This window comes from Phyllostomus discolor, chromosome 1 (genome assembly GCF_004126475.2).
Source record: "Phyllostomus discolor isolate MPI-MPIP mPhyDis1 chromosome 1, mPhyDis1.pri.v3, whole genome shotgun sequence".
NCBI classification, from domain to species: Eukaryota; Metazoa; Chordata; class Mammalia; order Chiroptera; family Phyllostomidae; genus Phyllostomus; species Phyllostomus discolor.
In genome coordinates this window covers 51,228,671-51,247,659 of record NC_040903.2, presented here as the reverse complement: position 1 = coordinate 51,247,659, position 18,989 = coordinate 51,228,671, and the positions used below count along the sequence as shown (strand labels likewise).

General features: G+C 35.9%; 1 protein-coding gene and 1 non-coding gene across 3 annotated transcripts in view; both read right to left on the bottom strand.

Annotated features, from left to right (window-relative positions):
• CFAP299 (cilia and flagella associated protein 299) overlaps positions 1-18,989 on the bottom strand; it is a 527,109-nt gene that overhangs the window by 142,033 nt on the left and 366,087 nt on the right. The window lies entirely within an intron of this gene.
• Positions 5,055-5,182, bottom strand: LOC114493730. Its single transcript, XR_003684331.1, has one exon. It is a non-coding gene; the product is annotated as a U6atac minor spliceosomal RNA (small nuclear RNA).

The window sequence follows — 18,989 nt, the reverse complement described above, 5'->3', positions numbered from 1 at the left end:
ACAAACAAAAGGAGATTTCCAGACCATACTCCCTACACACACACACACACACACACACACACACACACACAGTTCTTACTGCAGGAAGCAGGCTGATGAGTTACTAGTCAACTGCAAACATGTGCTACTTTTCACAAAAAGGAAGGGTGACTCAGAGGATGAAATTAAGTACCCAGAAGGTGGAATGAAGAGTCACAAAAAATTATTCAGTCTTTACAAACTTATCAAGAAACTCCCATTTGCCAAATAGATTGGGAAACTGCTTTGGATGAGTGACTCCTTTTTACCTTACATGCCCCCCTCCCCCACCCCACTTTTTAAAATTTAATCTTTATTGCATTTTTTCCATTACCATTTATACCCTTATATCCCCCTCCCCCTAGCAATCACCACAGTTACCCATGTCCACGAGCCCTTCTTGCTCAATCCCTCCACCCCCTAACTTCCCCCCACCTCTTTTTGAGCAGAGTGTTTATAGCTATAATCCTGTGCCTGTTTCACCATGTATGTTGGGAGTGTTGAGGGCAGATGACTTGCCTCTTCAGTTTTGTAGGTCTACAGGTAGAGAGGAATTGAGCCCAGGTATTGTATTTATGGATTATAGTAAGACCCCCATCGGTACCTCATTAAGACGATTTAGCTGATGAGTTGTTGTTTACTTTAAGGAGTTTTAGACACAATTTGGGGCTTGACCTAATGAGATTGTGAAATGTGTATTTCAAGGTTGCAGTTTTGGAACACAGCTGGTGCTGTGATGAGATGAGTCTTTGAGAACCTAGGAAAGGGAGTCAGTGTGTTTTTCAAGGTAAGCAGAATTTTGAGAGGGCCTCCCAGATTTCTGCCCCCTAGTGTACACACCCTGTGTAGCCACCTCCCTTCAAACGTGGGTGGAACCTGTGACTATGATGCAATGGTAGCTCATTTTCAGGTTAAGTTTTATGCCAAATGGTGGTGGGATTGTCACTCAGTGGTTACCTTACGTTATATAAAACTCCATCATAACAGTTGATAGAGGCATTCGGAAGCTAGAGGGAGGTATCAGCTCTCTCGGGCTTGGAAAAAAGCAAGCACTGTGAGCTGCCCATTGTAGTCAGCTGGCAGGGAACTGTGGACAGCCTCTAGGTGCAAAGTATGGTTCCCAGCTGGCAGCTAGCAAGAAGACAGGGAACTTAGGCACCACCATGAAGAAATGAATCATGCTAACAACAAATGACCTTGGAAGATGTCCCCAAGCCTCAGATGAGAATCACCCTTGGTTAAAACCTAGACTTCAGCTTGATGAGATCCTAGGCAGGAGATAACCTGTATCTGCACTTCTGACCTATAGGGCTGTGGGATGATAAGTGGAAATTGTTTTAAGCTACTAAGCTTATGGTTGTTTGTTACCTGGCAATATAAATCTAATATAGCACTAATGAGCTAAGCCAACTTTAGCACAAGTTCTGTAACAAACTGAGTAACAGTTTCTGCATCAGTAAAATGGGATCACAATATCTACATATCTACATCATACCATATTATATTGAATGACATAATTCTTACTAAGCCTAAGTAAAACATCAGAAATAGTAAGCACTCAACAGCATGTATATGTCATTATTTCCAAGAAAATTCCCAAACCTTAAATTTTTCTTTTAACTAACTATATTGGAATCTATCCAAAAATGTAACCTAGGGTAATGTAATCTGCTCTGCTCACCTGCTTATTCTCCACCTTTGGAAAGCATTCCTGAACATCACAGATCAAATTCCAATGTCTCCTTCTGCCTAAAGCTTTACTTGGATCCTCTCAGATAGATAGCATTTATCAAACTATTCTCTGAATGAACGCCGTATGGGGTCTGCCACTAATAACACCCCTTTTGCATTACAGTGTCTTTTATTACAAAATCATAAGCATGTCATTCTGTAACATAATAATATCACACTCAGGTGTACCATATAACATTTTAGGTGAAATGTTCAAATTAAAACTATGAATTATTATACACATATAATTACCCTGAAATATGGTAATGATACCATACCACACTCAAGCAGGTGTTACTTCTGCCACACCTATATATGCTATTTGAGTTCTACTTAAGGTGTATCTCACCCTATCCTGTATTTGGCTGCTTGCATGTCTATATTCTTCTTAAATGGCAAGCCCTTTTTAAGTCAGTTTTATTCTTGGTATCTATGTCTTGGACTTTTGACCCCAGAATCTAACAAAGGGCCTGGTACACAGTAGAAACTTAATACATATTGAACTGAAATGAATCACCAGAAGGGAATGCTACACAATGTATCAATTAATGACAAGAAAAGTGGTTTTCTGTATACTTGTAATGGTTAAATATTGGACTTATTTTGGCAAAGCACATAGAATACACCTGGTGAATAATAAATTTTCATGCTTCAAAAACAAATCTGTCTTTCATGTTGCTACTAATTTCATCCAGTTTTTAGACAGTATGGAACAACCAGATAATTTATAAAGTTCAGTTAAAAATCAAAATGTCTTATTTATCATATATGAATATAATGTCTTCCAGTTGGTAGATGGGTTGAAGTCTTTTGTATTTCCACTGACTTTTGTCTTATTATTGTTGAACAATCTTCTTGTCTTCAGGTTAAGCCATTTACACATTGAACAGTAAACAGATACAATTTATTACTAGCTGATGCCTCCTTATTTCTTAGGTGTGCTCCATGACTTCTTGAGCACGTCTGTGGAAACCTCTGTGCTTTTCAAAAGCTGTTTCAGAATCTTAGGTGTCATTAAGAAATCTATTTGGTTACTAATGATTCATCCTCCCCAAAGGGAATAAAATGGGTGCCAATAATGTTGATGGCACTCTGGACTGCATTTAAGAAAATGCTCTCACTTGCAAAATTGAAAGCACTAAATATAGTTTTACATCCAAGGCAAACAAATTGAGTACAACCAGAAATACTGAATTTCACTAGAAATTACAGCATTGGTTTTTAAAACAGAAATACTAACATTAATTTGACAAATATGTATATAGGGCAACTAAAAGGAAATAATAATTAACTAGTGGGACAAAAATAGTCTATTTTGATAAAGAAGGGTTGTGCTTGATAAATAATAAGTGGAAACATCAACACAAGTTCTTCCAAAGAATGAAAATCGTCCAATAATAGAGCAATAAATCAGGTTATAAAAGTCATAAGAAGGATACAACTGAATACTGAAAATAATACTAAGCCAGTTATTGCCTTTATTGCATTACTTAGGGCTTGTAGAAATTTAACATGACTCATATCTGCTTAAAACTAAGATTTACTGTTTTAAAATACACACACACATTTAACAAATTGTGTTAAACACACACACATTTAACAAATTGACTTTTTGCTTAAGATTCTTAACTCAAAGAGTTAAATAAGAACAAGGCAATGGCTTCATAGCAATTTGCAAAGCAAAATTTAATCAGATCTGGCAACATTTCAGTTACTTAGACCTCAAACACAAAACCTCATTTCTAGCATGCTATCTGGGACTCACAAAATCCTAACATTTACGATTGTTTGTATTTTGGTTGAATGGTTGGTTCTAATTTGTGTGGTATAGTAAACAGAGCAGAGGAACTGGAGTCAAAAGGCCTGGAGAAGTCACAAAGTCTTTCAGAGACTCAGTGTTACTCCCTGTAAAAGAGACCCCATAAATGATGTAAAACTAGTCTTTGATCATTGCCAATGATTTCTACTGTAACTGCATAGGGAGGATAAAATTCAATTACATTAAGCATTTAAAATAAGTATATTATTTCCCATATATATTTTATATTTGTATAAGGAGAGTCATACTTTAAAAAGTTTAGCTGAGTCTAGAATTCTAGCATAACATTTTTTGTCCCTATGAAAGTTGAACCTCTTTTCTTCAACTGTGAAGTCTTCGGAAATACAATTTCCAAAAGGGTCTGACAGCAAAGGATGATCTGCAGTACTCCTAACAACTGGTGTTGTAGGGTTTTTATTCCCGAAAGGGAATCTAGCAGCATACCATTCACCACAGTACAGACTTCAAAGGCCCCAACTCCCCTCCTCAGGTGGGTTCTAGACTTCATCTCCTGTTCCCACATGAGCATTAGACTTATGCTCTAATTTACTGACATCAAAATTACCAACTCCCTTCCCACCATGCTCCACAGCCTACACCAGGACCAGATGTATTAGCTGTTCATGAGCTTCTAGTTCCTGTTTACAATCACTGGAGTCATCCAAACCAAGACATTTTCAGAAGTCCAGTTACATTGGATAGCAGAACTATCCCAGGCAAAATGGGATATCTATTACTTATTCCAACTATCTTTTTCCTGTGCTTTTTTTTCCACAAGGTAATTTTTTGGTTTGAACATTTCCTCTCCCCAGCATTTCTGTGTATACAATGGGAAGCTTTTGTATGTTATCTTAGTCTATCAACCTGCAGGAAAGAAAATGCACATTTTCAATTTTTAAATTTTAACCTGAATTTATCAGAATTGTACCAAATGTAATATATGCATGTCCTATTATATTTTATACCAAATTACAAGTACAATACCAGTTTTGAAATAATTAATCACATATCCATTGATTTAAAATGACACAGGTATTATATTTCAATCCTAAAAACATAAATATGCATACACAATTTTAAATTCAAACACTAAAATCTGTTTTTTAGCCCTGGCTGGCGTAGCTCAGTGGATTGAGCACAGGCTGTGAACCAAAGTGTCCCGGGTTCGATTCCCAGCCAGGGTACATGCCTGGGTTGCAGGCCATAAACCCCAGCAACCACACATTGATGTTTCTCTCTCTCTCTCTCTCTCTATCTCCCTCCCTTCCCTCTCTAAAAATAAATAAATAAAATCTCAAAAAAAGTATCTTTCTAAAAAAATCTGTTTTTTATTTTTTTTAATATCGTGGTGTGACATTGGTTAATAAAATAATATAGGCTTCAAGTATAAAATTCTATATTTTATCATCTGTATAGTGTATTGTGTATTCACTATCCAAAGTTGTCTATTTCCATCACCATTTATTCCCCTTGAACCCTCTTCTAAAAAAAATGATGGTTAAAGACCACTAAGTAGGTGGCAATGCCTTAACAATATGCATGCCCTCAGGCCCAAGAGCCTTTTCTACATTGGAAGGGGAGTGCTAACCTTCTCTCCTTTCATACGTACAACACTGAAAATCTATTCTAGTGTTTTCTATACATCCCCATTAATCTGCTTATCTATTTTTGTACCAGTGTCACATTGATTTTGTAGATTCATAATTCACTTTATTATACAAGATCCTCTTACATTCTCCTATTTTAGTAAATAGCTAAATTTACTAAAACAAACATTAAAATAACCTTTAAAACTGCACAGAAATTCTGAAATGGTTAGTATAGTAATAGAGGAAAGCTTTTGCTATTTTTCTATGTACATTGTGGAGTCATCTGCTTTATTGAATATACATTTTAGTTTTTAATTGCTTGGGTATTCGACTCTAAGATGAAGCATTCTTTCTTTTCTCCCATACAAATATATCAATTTTTCAGTTTTGAATAGTTCAGCATATCATTGTAACTAGAGATTGGCCATGCTGATAATAAACACAGGAAGTAATGCACAATTGTGGTTTCTCTAGTTGTCTAATGCTAAGCAAATTTCCACTGCGGTTTACTTTATAGGAGAATTCTCCTATATTTTTCTTTGTGTAAAAACAAACACCACAATAATGACCACCCAGAAGTAAAGGACTTACAGCTCGGAGGATATAAAGAAAGAAAAACATTTGCTTAAACATATGTTCTTGTTTATATTACACTTTTAGACAAATTTAAATTGAGATTTAATAAGACAGTTCCTATCTGATTTAATTATTTCTAAAACATCTGCTGTGAGACAATGACACCGACTGAAACATAGTCTTATCTAGGATCAGAGGAACTTTTAACAATTATGATCCTCAGGGACTAAATCACTACCAAAAAGAGTATGGGAGCAGGACTAAAATTAAATATATTTGTAATAATTTATCAAAAAAATACCCCTAGAAATTTGTTTGTTGCAAGTTAATCATTCCCCCTGGGGACTCAGTACTCAATAATTCTGAATATTTTTCAGTTCTCCCAGTACACCATGACATCTCTCTTGGTCCAGGCACATTTCACACGGTGCTTTCCCTCACCCTACTTCTCCCTCTGTCTGTCGCATCTGCCTATCCATCAGGTATCAGTTTAGAAGTCTAGTTACCCAGGATGATTTCCCTGGTGAATTCTTTTGGAAAGGGCTCAGCTAGCTGCTCTGATTCTTACCTGTACTTCTCCTTCCACTTGTATTTTAATTGCTTCTTATAATTTTGTTCCTGAAAATAAGCTGAATTTTGAGGAGTGTGGGCATTTTTGTTTAGAGTTGTATTTCTAACAACTAACAAAGAGACTGGAAAGTAGGTAAGTCATTATTAAATAAATTTTGAATAAATAAATGATATGTAAATGACTACAAAATAGCAGTGTGATAGTTTTATGCTATGTCAATTTATCTAAACTGAAACTGTAATTCTCAGGATTCTATTCTCTGTGTAGTTCTTGGCTAAAGTTAGAAGAAAAATTTGCACAAGGTTTGGAGATTGGAAGTTAAACAGTAGCCACTGCACTTTGAATGTCATTGTGCTTAGATGTGGGGGAAGTAGTTGCAGAGGGGGTGGTGAGTCACAGTTTGCCTTGCCCTCTCTTGCTTTCTGTTCAGCTCTTCTTCCTTCCAGACCCCTAATATGAGGGAAGACCCCCAAAACTGGAATTTATTTATAAAAATTGTGTATTTATTCTTACATGTATAAACTCTGATTACCTTCCAAGTACTCTCCATTTGATGCAATAGACCTATTGACATTTTCCACTGTTCAAAACAGTTTTTGAACTCATCAATTTGATGCTTTTTAGTGTTTCTGTTGCTTTTTGTTTCACCTCTTCCTCGTTGGCATAATGTTTCCCTTTGAAGACTTTTTTTCATCCAGGGAAACAAACAAAAATGTCTCCTGGGGCAGGATCAGGTGAATAGGGAGGGTGGGGCACAGGGGTCAAGCTGTTTTTTGGTGAAAAAATTGCGAAACACTGAGTGATGTAGAAAATGTAGGCAGGTGACCTCATAAATCACCCATCATGAAATGGTCAAATGCATTGAGTCTTCAAAAAAAAAATCACTGAAGCTGAATGTGGCCTCTCCAACAACCCCAAGACAGTACACTGATACAGATGGGTTCCTAGAACACTCACCTGGTAGGGGAAGCCTGTACTACAAGGGGCCTGCCCCCCAGAAGATAATTCTTTTTTCTTTTGGGAGAGTCCTCCCATATAATTCCTCAGCTTCATCCACAACTCTGTTAGATCTTATTCCTGTAATGAGTCTACTATTCCATAATTGTGATAGTAGTTCTGCTTTTCTGATAAAATCCTGTGTGATACAAAGAGTGACAGCCACTATTTCTCTCCCCTTCATATTATTTCATGCATTGTTAGAAATGCTAAACATCAAAATCAAAGTGAGTAATTTTCTATGAGATTTTCATTGTAGAAAAATATTGAACCAATTTAAAAATTTAAAAATATAATCTTTTTATAGTTTACAGAATTCATAAAATTGACTAAATCAGGGCAAGTTAAGTCATGGCTTTTCCCTGGACATGTTTTGTAGACTTGTGAAGAGGTTGTCTGCAGCTACGGGCACACTTATCTAAAACATAATCTCAAATAAAGAAATGCTATGATATGATCTAGAGGGGATTTTTAATTAAAAAAAATTAAAACTTAAGTCATTAGGTCCACATTTCAGGTGAATAAAGCTATGGAAATTTAAGAATAAAATATGGAATAAAGTTATGGAATTAATCAGGTTATTAAATAAATTCAGTGTAAAGGTTATATAAATCATTATTATTTCTATTTTTGTTAGATAACACTGACATCAAATTATTCCAGTTTGCTATGTTCACTACAAAGGCTGTCTATAACAAAAAAAAACAATAAAACATTTCAAGTAAGAATGAAATATGGTGGTGTCAAACTGTAATAATATACACTAGTCAGTATTATTAGTTGGATTTCCCCCCACATTACTCAATATAGATAAGACTATTGGTTTAAATGAGAAAAATAGCAATAAAACCAAACCAAATAAAAGATGACTTTGGTCAAATTTTTCTTCTATAGATTTTTTTTGGTTTGTTTTTGGTTTTGTTTTTATTCTTTCTTCTTGTTTAAAATTTTTTTCAGTATATTTTATTGATTATGCTATTACAGTTTTGCCATTTTCCCCCCTTCATTTCCCTCTGCCCTGTACAATCCCTCCCACCTGCATTCCCCCCTTTAGTTCATCTCCATGGATTGTACATATAACTTCTTTGCTACATTTTCTATACTATTCTTAACCTCCCTCTGTCTATTTTTTACCTACCACTTATGCGACTTGTCCTCTGTACCTTTTCCCCACTATCCCCCTCCCACTCCCCCACTGATAACCCTGCATGTGATCTTCATTTCTGTGATTCTGTTCCTGTTCTAGTTGTTTGCTAAGTTTGTTTTTGTTATTGTTTTTTTAGGTTCAGTTGTTAATAGTTGTTGAGTTTGTTGTCATTTTACTGTTCATATGTTTTATCTTCTTTTTCTTAGATAAATCCCTTTAGCATTTCATATAATAAGGGCTGGGTGATGATGAACTCCTTTAACTTGACCTTATCTGGGAAGCACTTTATCTGCCCTTCCATTCTAAATGATAGCTTTGCTGGATAAAATAATCTTTGATGTAGGTCCTTTCCTTTCATGACTTGGAATATTTCTTTCTAGCCCCTTCTTGCCTGCAAGATTTCTTTTGAGAGATAAGCTGATAGTCTAATGGGAACTTCTTGGTAAGTAACTATCTCCTTTTCTCTTGCTGCTTTTAAGATCCTTATCTTTAATCTTGGGTAATGGTAATTATGATGTGCCTTGGTGTGTTCCTCCTTGGTTCCAAGTTCTTTGGGACTCTCTGAGCTTCTTGGACTTCCTGGAAGTCTATTTCCTTTGCCAGATTGGGGAAGTTCTCCTTTATTATTTTTTGTAGGAGACTGTTCAGTGTGGTGTGGGCCCAGCTCCCACTGGGAGATGCACAGGACCCACACCCACAGATGGGTTCTCCCATGGGGAATCAGACCTGCAATATGCCTAGGCCACTTTGAGTCTTGCTCTTGCTAAAATACTCCCTCACCCTGAATTGAGGACATTTCCTGCAAAGTAACTTCCTAAAATCCATGCTAAACCTTCCAAAGACGAGTGTAACTGGTTCAACCACTTTTGCCCTTTCATTTGCAAATATCCCTCTTCTGTGATGTGATTAGCGGCATTGGCTCCTTTGTTTTCTGTAGAAGGTAACCACCTAAAGTGAACCTGTGCATAGTAAATGAGGACCATCATGTAACATGCAGAGAAACCCAATGAAGGCCAGTCACGGCAAGGACCAAGGCTTTTGCTCCCATTGAGAGAAAAGCCATGCTGTCCCTTTTCCTCCACCAGACTCAGTAGTCTGTGTGATTGTCTCATTTCATCCATAATGACATGGATACTGTGGGCTGGTGTCTGCATCAATTTTTTCAAATAAGTTTTCAATTTCTTCATCTTCCTCTTCTCCTTCTGGCACCCCTGTGATATGGGTGTTGGAATGTTTAAAGGTGTCCTGGAGGTTCCTAAGCCTCTCCTAATTTTTTTGAATTATTGTATCTCCATTCTGTTCCTATTGAATATTTCTTTCTTTCTTCTGCTCCAAACCATTGATTTGGGTCCTGGTTTCCTTCCCATCACTGTGGATTGCCTGTAGATTTTTCTTTATTTCACATAATGCAACCTTCATTGCTGCTTGGGTCTTTTTTCTGCTGTTGAAGTACCCAGTGAGTTCCTGGAACATCTTGATAACCAGTGTTTTGAACTGTGCTTCTGATAGGTTGGCTATCACTTCATCACTTAGTTGTATTTTTTCTGGAGCTTTGAACTGTACTTTCATTTGGGCCAAATTTTTTGTCTCAGTGCACCTGTTACGTAGTGAGGGACGAAGCCTTAGGTGTTCACCAGGGAGAAGCAACCCACATCGCTGCATTATAATGCTGTATGTGGGGAAGGGGTCCAAGAGGGAACAGTGTCACTGGCTCTGCTTTCTACCAGTTTTCAGTCACTTCCCTGGCCATTCACAATCAAACTGGGCCCTTCTGGTGCTGATTCCTGGGTGGGTGGTTTTGTGTTGAGTTCTAGGACCCTGTGGGTCTCTCCAACAAACTGTCCTGTGATGCTGGAAGTTTCTTCCACTGCCTCAACCCCCACAGCAGTTTTCAGTCAGAGGTTTTGAGGGTTTACTTCCCCATGCTGGAGCCCTGGGTTGTGTGGTCAGTATCACTCCCCAGTTGTTCTTCCCAGTTTATCTGCACATGAATGTGGGACTGCCCAGTCTGCTGGCTGCTGCCTCACCCAGTCCTCCAGTCACTACCTTGCTGTGAGTCCTCTCTGCCTAGCTGCCTGTCTTCACCCCTCCTACTGGTCTGGATAAATATTTCTTCTTTAACTCCTTGGTTGTCAGATTTCCATACAGTTTGATTTTCCATCAGTTCTGGTTGTTTTTTCTTTTTAAATTTGTTATTGTCCTTCTTTTGGTTGTGAGAGGAGGCACAGTGTGTCTACCTATGTGTCCATGATAGCCAGAAGTCCCCATCTCTTCTATAGTTTTTAAACATAACCATAATTGTAATTGCCATTTCCTCAAAAGTTTTTAATGAGTACAAAGTAAGTTCAAACTATAATCATGTTATTCAATGTTTTCCCTTTAATCAGATCTCAAACTACCACTTTAAATCTTTCCCCTCATAACCTCGCATAATACATTTGGCTTCATAGAGGTCATTTATATTCTACATCAACTGTTGGACTGTGAGTACCATGAGAACCAGGTCTACATGTTGATCAACGTTGTATTCTCTTCAGATCCTAACAGTGTTCGGCATGTAAGAGACATTGGGAAATATTTATTAAATTAAAGTGATTTGATCCATGCTAAAAAAAAGAGAAAGTTTTAGGCACAAATATTACACAAGTCAAGTTTTATGTCTTTTTGCAGTCATGGTCATTATTTTGTATAAAAATATAAATATATTTTTCAAAATAATTTGAGTGAGCTTCACCATTTCTTTTCCAGAGTTAGTTTTAAGAGTAAAAACAACCCTGGCTGGTGTAGCTCAGTGAATTGAGCATTGGCCTGCAAACCAAAGGGTCACCGGTTTGATTCCTAGTCAGGGCACATGCCTGGATTACAGGCCAGGTCCCCAGTAGGGGGTGCTCAAATGGCAACCACACATTGATGTTGCTCTCCCTCTCTTTCTCCCTCCCTTCTTCTCTCTCTAAAAATCAACAAATAAAATCTTTAAAAAAAAAACCCAGGACAGTGAAAAAAATTAATAATACTTTCCTGCTGTTTTAATATTTAACAGATTATAAGGATTCTTTTTGGCCAATACAATTTGCCCTGATTTTATCCATATTTACAAAGTTTACCTCTTCTTTCCAGTCATTTTGAAGTAATTATATCTGTTTTGCTAGCCTTAGAAAATATATCATCTTTACATTACCAACATACATGTTTTGCAATCAAATTAATAACCACCTTGGGAAGTGAAATGTTGTTATGTCTGTACTAATATCATTTAGGTTCACAAATACATAATTTCAGCATTTTTATCTTTATTGTTTTTATTATAAATATGTTATGGAACATAGGTTCTTGAGGAAACATCAGTCTATTCAACTGAGATTGGGAATATAAAAAACTGACTTTGTGACAAAGATAGAACTAACATTTAATAATGAAAAAATATCCAAATTAGCTTGCTTATATCTAATACTAGACTAGCAAAGTGAATAATGGAATCTTAGGTCTGGTAAGAAATATAGAAGCATTCAGGATAAAAGCATTGTCTTTACATTGGAAAGATTATAAAATAACTTTTGTATAAATAACTTAGTTATCAGCTTTTTAAAAATAATAAACATAAAATAACAGAAATTTCATACTGAAATAGCCCAAAACATTGATATCACTCATTGGTGATAAATTCAATTGATCACAGTCATGAGAAAAACAATCTTAAAAGTATATTTTACTAAATTTTGAATATTAAACCACCCTTTGATTAATAAGTTATTTTTAAAAACTAAAGTTTCAGGAATTATTAAATATACATTATAAATTTGGTTTTTCTTTTAAAAAAATCATTTCTAATGTTTCTCGTGAAATAATGAAGAGGAATTATAAAAACTGGCTTACCAGAACATAAGAAAAACCAAAGAGTAATGGTTGTGAATGGTTGTGTATTAATTTCTATATGTGGTTTGGGTAATTATTCTCATTATTTTAGAACTGAAATGATTAAAATCCAAACCATGGTGTGTGCATTCTTGGAGCTGTATCTTTCATGACTTGGAATATTTCTTTCCAGCCCCTTCTTGCCTATAAGGTCTCTTTGGAGAAATCAGCTGATAGTCTGACGGGAACTCCTTTGTAGGTTACTGTCCCCTTATCTCTTGCTGCTTCTAGGATTCTCTCCTTCATTTTTACCTTGGCTAATGTAATTATGATGTGCCTTGGTGTGTTTCTTCTTGGGTCCAACTTCTTTGGGGCTCTCTGAGCTTCCTGGATTTCTTGGAAAACTATTTCCTTTGCCAGAATGGGGAAGTTCTCCTTTATTATTTGTTCAAATACATGCTCAATCTGTTGCTTTTCCTCTTCCCCTTCTGGTATCCCTATAATTCAGATGTTGGAACATTTAAAGATGTCCTGGAGGCTCCTAAGCTTCTCCTTGTTTTTTTCTGAATTCTTATTTCTTCATGCTTTCCTGCTTGGTTGTTTCTTTCTTCCTTCTGGTCCACTCTATTGTTTTGAGACCCAGTTTCCTTCCCTTCACTATTGGCTCTCTGTGCATCTTCCTTCATCTCTTTTATGGTAACCTGCATTTTTTCATCTAATTTGCACCCAAAATCAACCAATTCCATGAGCTTTCTGATCACCAGTGTTTTGAACTGTGCATCTGATAGACTGGCTATTTCTTGGTCGCTCAAAAGGATGAGTCCTGGGGGACTCATCTGTTTTTCTGTTGGAGACATATCTCTCCCTGTCTCTCCTTTTTTTTTTTTTTTTTTTTTTTTTCCGGTCTGGTCACTCTTGTTACAATGAGGGGCAGAGCCTTAGGTGTTCACTGGGGCTGGGCACCCCAGTCGCTAGATTGTGACGCTATATGTGGGGGCGGGGGCGGGAGTGAACAATGGTGGTAGTAGTTCCGTTCTCCTGGGATCTCAGTCCCTTATCTGGGATCCTGGGTTGCGAGCTCTGCCGTGGTCCACAATCGCCACCTCACTGGGTCTGCCAGTCGCTGCTTGTGTACTCAGGGTCCACCGCTGTGAACTTGCGCGCCCCAGATGGCTTATGCGCCGAGTACTCGCCGAGTTTGAGCCGAGTTCTCCCCGACCTCCGCGCACACCGCTGACCCAAGCCCGCCCGGCTCCTCCTCTCCGTCCCTCCTACCGGTCTGGATGAACCGGTCTACTTCAACTTCTTGGCTGTCCAACTTCCATTCAGATAAATTCTCTATCAGTTCTGAGTCTTATTCTGGCTCTAAATTGTTGTTGTTCTAATTTTGGTTGTACGTGGAGGTACGGTGTATCCACCTATACCTCCATCTTGCCAGAAGTCTAGAGCTGTATCAGTATTAGTTGCATATAACCACAAATGTCAATGATACTATTTTGTAAATAGAGAGTATATTTTAGGAAGTCATGAATTCTATGGTTATAATGACAATGTCCACCCATTGGAATTATTTACTGTTTGGCACACTTTTTTTCTCCTTGAAATATTCTTGATCTTGATAAATCTAGATACTTTATACATAGCATAGGTCAACAAACATTTACTGTAAATTGGCAGATAAATATTTTAGGCTCTGTGGGCCATGCATTTCTGTGACAACTATTCAACTCTGCTATTATAGCAGGAACCAGCCATAAATTGAAAACACTGGTTCCAATAAAACATTATTTATGGACATGAAATTTGAATGTCATATAATTTTTGTGTAATAAAATATTCTTCTTTTGATTTTTTAATCAATCAAAAAATGTAAAAAATATTTTTAGTTCCTGAATGTACAAAAAAAAAGTGGTGGGCTAGGTTTGGCCTGTGGCCACAGTTCCCAACCCCTGACATAATATGTAGAGGAGCCTGCCGACTGCTCTTAGTTGCTAGCTAACAATCTTAAGCTCATTGATGGTGACTGGACATAAAAATAAAATCAGCTTAAATGTACTTTTATACTTAAAGAATGAACTATAATTAGTTTGTATAAGGATAAATAGATTTGGTAACACCAACAAATATAACCAGCCAAATATCTGAGCAGAAAAAAAAAAAAATGGAAAAACCTGAGGCACAGAAAACAAAAAATAAATTTCACAAAGCCACACAGATTAATCTATTATACTACCTGATTTTTTGTTGGAGAACTATTATAATTTATTCAAAACAGTGTTGTTTTCTACCTTAACTACAAAGCAAAGGCATATTGGTTCCCTTTGGAAAGATGTAATTTTGATGGACAACAAGGGGTCTCACAGAAGAAGGGGGTCTCCCTTCACTCTACAAACTTGGGTAACTGATATCTTTTTGAAGGTAGAAAGAGCCCAGTCCATATAATATAGCTCTCAGATATATATTAATGAGAGAAACTATGGGCAGTGTGGTAGGACTGTCCTAAAACTGAGACCAAAAGCATCAAAGGAAAGTAATAGGCCTCCTTGAGCCAGTTTTTTTATTTATTCATGTAAAAGTACAAAAATACTTGCTAGTAAAATGAACTAAGCGGATGTTTCTGCTGGCCACAGAGTTCTAATGAAAACTGCAATGCTCAGTACACAAGAATTCCAGTTTAGAAAGGGAGGCTTAGAGTTTCTTAAGCAATGACAAAGATCTGTCTAGGATCTACTATTAATTGGATTATGTTGGATTTCCACCTCCCATTCAGTCAACTTCAGTTTTTATTATCTACTTTATCACCCTGAAAAGTAAAGGGTGAACTTAATAACTGAATGGTAGAATCATCTAAGAACATATTTTTCTACATGATTTATGGTCCTTTAATTTCTTTCCTAAAATTATTTGTCATAATACATAATTGAGAAAATATTGAAGACTGTTTTGAAAATCAATCAAATGAAATGGATAGATGTTCTAAATTTTAATGCCCTGTGAAGAACTTAATATTTCTTAGTCATGATTTTGTTTGGTTGTTTCTTTTCTTTTGTTTAGATTCACCTCCAAAGGGGACAATTTTGCATTTAGCCTAATGCTGAATGATTCCACTCATCTCTCTCAAAGAGCAAATTATGTCACATTTTGATTCTTTGTATTAAAAAAATCGGACAAAAACTAGGGAAATAACATCTGGACTATTACAGATTCTATCTCATTTGATTACTATTGACCTAGACAAATCTCAGACTGCCCTGATCTCTAGGACTAAGATTCACATTGCCTCATGAAAATTAATGATGTAAAAATGAATATCTGGTTCCACCCATGATGTAGAAAGAAGGAAAGAGTAGTATCTTTGCCACTCTTAAAGCAACACCTCCAGCAGTTTACAAACACAACTTTTCTTGAGTTCACCAGGGAACTGAAGTCACACATTAACTAGCAGGAAATCCAAGAAAAGGAAGACTCTCCAAAGACTGACAGGGATACGAGCACTTTCTTACCTGGAGCAGATATCAGTGAACAAATGGAAGGAGAATTCAGCTAAAATTTTTAACAAATTACTGAATAGCTGTGGGATAGCAAGAAATATAGAAAACTTTGGAACCACACATGCAAAGGAAATGCCTACTAGTTATCATGTTCTCATGACCAATAAGCAAAATTGAGATTAGAACGCAATATTCTTAATCTGACAAAGAAGATTAACAAAAAATTAAAGCATATTTCATACTCAGTGGTAACTCTTTCCCTCTAATATTAGGAACACAATATGGATGCCAACTATAAGCATTTCTATTGAAACTACAGTGAAGAGAGGACTCATGAGTAAAATAAAGGGAAAAGAGAAAAGAAGGAAAAAAGAGTGGTATTTATAAATCTTAGAAGGTAAAAATGATAGTTTATTTGTATATAACATGACTGTGTATATAGAAAATACAAAAGAAAAAAGTTAAATCGAATAAGTGAGTTTAACCATTTGGCTTGATAGAAAGTTAGCATTAAAAAACAACCATTCACATTTCCATTTACCAGTCAAAAAAGTTAAGAAAAAGACTTTCAAGTTACCATTTATAATAATCACAACATTAAACATTTAGAAACAAATCTAATGAAAAATTTAAAATATTATTTTGAGAAAAAATGTCCTAAATGAATAGAAGCAAATATTATATTCATAAATCAAAAAGACCATTTTTACAGGCCCTAATTTTCTCCAAATTATTCTATATAGTCAATAAAATTCAAAATTCCATATTTTTTTGGTGAAAATTGGCAAAATGACTGTAAAGCAGCTATTAATATGCAAAGGTCAAACAGCCAAGACAACTTTGAAGAACAAGATGGGAGAGAATTTACTCTGCCTAATATCAAGAATTTTTATAAGCTTATATTAATTCAGACAGGAGTGTTTATGCAAGAACAGACAAAAAGATCAACAAAATAGAGAAGAAAGAGAAATAAATCTACAATAAACAATCATTTCATTTGTAAGAAAGGTGCCTCTGAAAGGAGGAGAGAGAGCCCAGTTATTTTAATAAATGGTTCCAAGTCCAGGGAATATCCTTACAGGGGAAAGAAAAATTAAAACCTGACCTCTCTACCTGATATAATATATAAGAATTCATTCTAGGTGGTTGGTAAACATACAAAACAATGTGGAAGAATATCTGCATGTCGTTAGGAAAGGGAAATGTTTCTTAAACATGGCAGGAAAAATGCACTAACCATAAGAAAGGAATTAATCAACTGAACCTAAAACAATTTCTATGTACCTCAAAATCTGGATTAATGAAACTACAACTTCATCACTATTATCATTATCCCTCTTAATCTTCTTCAATTCAGTTGTCATCAATATAAACTATTTAAGTGCTTCATGTCCTTAAGTAAAGACTTTACATTAAATTACAATCTGTATTATTTTTTAAAGAAACCTTTGAGATTTTTATCTATTGAGGGTTTTTTTTTTAATTTAAAATGTTTGAAATTTCTTTTCCCCCAATGACATATTTCTTAAAGTTGTTCTGGGGATTCAATTTTGCAGAGACAATGCCTGTAATACCATAGACTAAGTGGGTCATAAATAATACATTTAGTTCTTACAGTTCTGGAGGCTAGGCAGTCCAAGATCAAAGCACCAGCAAATTCAATGTCTGGTTAGATCCCGCTTCCTGGTTCACAGATGGCTGTCTCGTTGCTCTGTCCTCACATGGCAGAAGGGAGAAGGGGGCTCTCTGGGGTCTCTTTCATAAGGGCACTAATCCCATTTGTGAGGTCACTAGCCTCAATTACCCCCTAGGTGCCCACCGCCAAATACCATCCCACTGCAGATTATGTCTGAATATAGGAATTTGGAAGGATGACACAAGAATTCATTCTATAGTAGACATGTTAAATTAATATGTAGAATAAAATAATAGTAATGAAATTGAAATTGAGTGCTTCATCTTTGCAGTACAGGAATATTTGCAGACAATAGAAACGTAGGCTGAACTAAAACCAGTCTGGTTATATTTTACAAAAGTGTAAGAGCACTATTCCCTTTTGAAAAGAAGATTTAATATTGTATTTAACACAAATGAAACAAATAAAATTAGAATGTCTGCATAGCTTTATAATTTTACACTTCTTGGTTTACAGCTTGTTAAGTTTTAAAAACTTCAACATATCTTAAAAATGGACTATTTTTTTTCTTTTAAACTAAGTCTACCTAACTCTTACATTTCAAGTTTTTTTCCCCAAAGTGGTAGTAAAGAGGTAAAACTATAGGGAAATATATTAAGACATATACATTTGAAGAAGATTTGGGGAAAGGCCCATGTATATGCTTATAACTGAAGCAATCTTTAATGTAGAATATTTCTTTGAATTGAATGTTAATGCAGGGGAGTTGAAATATTTTAACATTTCTCCTGAATAAATAGCAACTAAGAACATTATATCTAGCTTGCTTCCTGAAAAACTAATCCTGCTTATATACATGACATTATTATATTCAATATATTAAATATTGACTGAAATGTCCAGAGCCTTAAAATTCAAATCTGTCATCATGTGATAATATTAAGAATATATACTCCCTCTACAATAAGCCTGTCCAAAATTTCTCTGGCTAGAATTAATTGTTCTACTCTTTTCATAAACTCATTTGCTCCAAAATCTATTACAGATATTTGAATTGTGCTCCCCCTCAAATTCATCTGTTGAAGTCCTAACCCCCAGCACTTCAAAATATAAATCTTTTCACTGGTGCTTTCAAAGAGGTAATTAGGTAAAATGAGGTCATGCAGGCAAGCCATAATCCAATATGACCATTGCCCTTATAGGGAGAGGTGATTAGGATTCAGAAATACAGAGGAAAGACTATGTGAAAGAAGACCATCTACAAGCCAAGCCTGAGAGGAGTCTCAGATAAAATCAACTTTGCTTACACCTTGAGTTTGCACTTCTAGCCTCCAGACCTGTAAAAAAGCAATTTTTATTCTTTGAAGCCACCCAGTTTATGATACTTCACCAGAGTGGCCATAGCAAATGAACACACAGTGCACAACACCGTGTTTTTAACTAGAGGTAGTTGTACATGGGAATCTTTTAGATATTGGAAAGAGAGAATCTCATCCTCTTTTTCTTATAATTCTTCCTCTTCCTGTCTATTTTTCTTCTTGCATTTCCTTCTTTTCCTCTTAT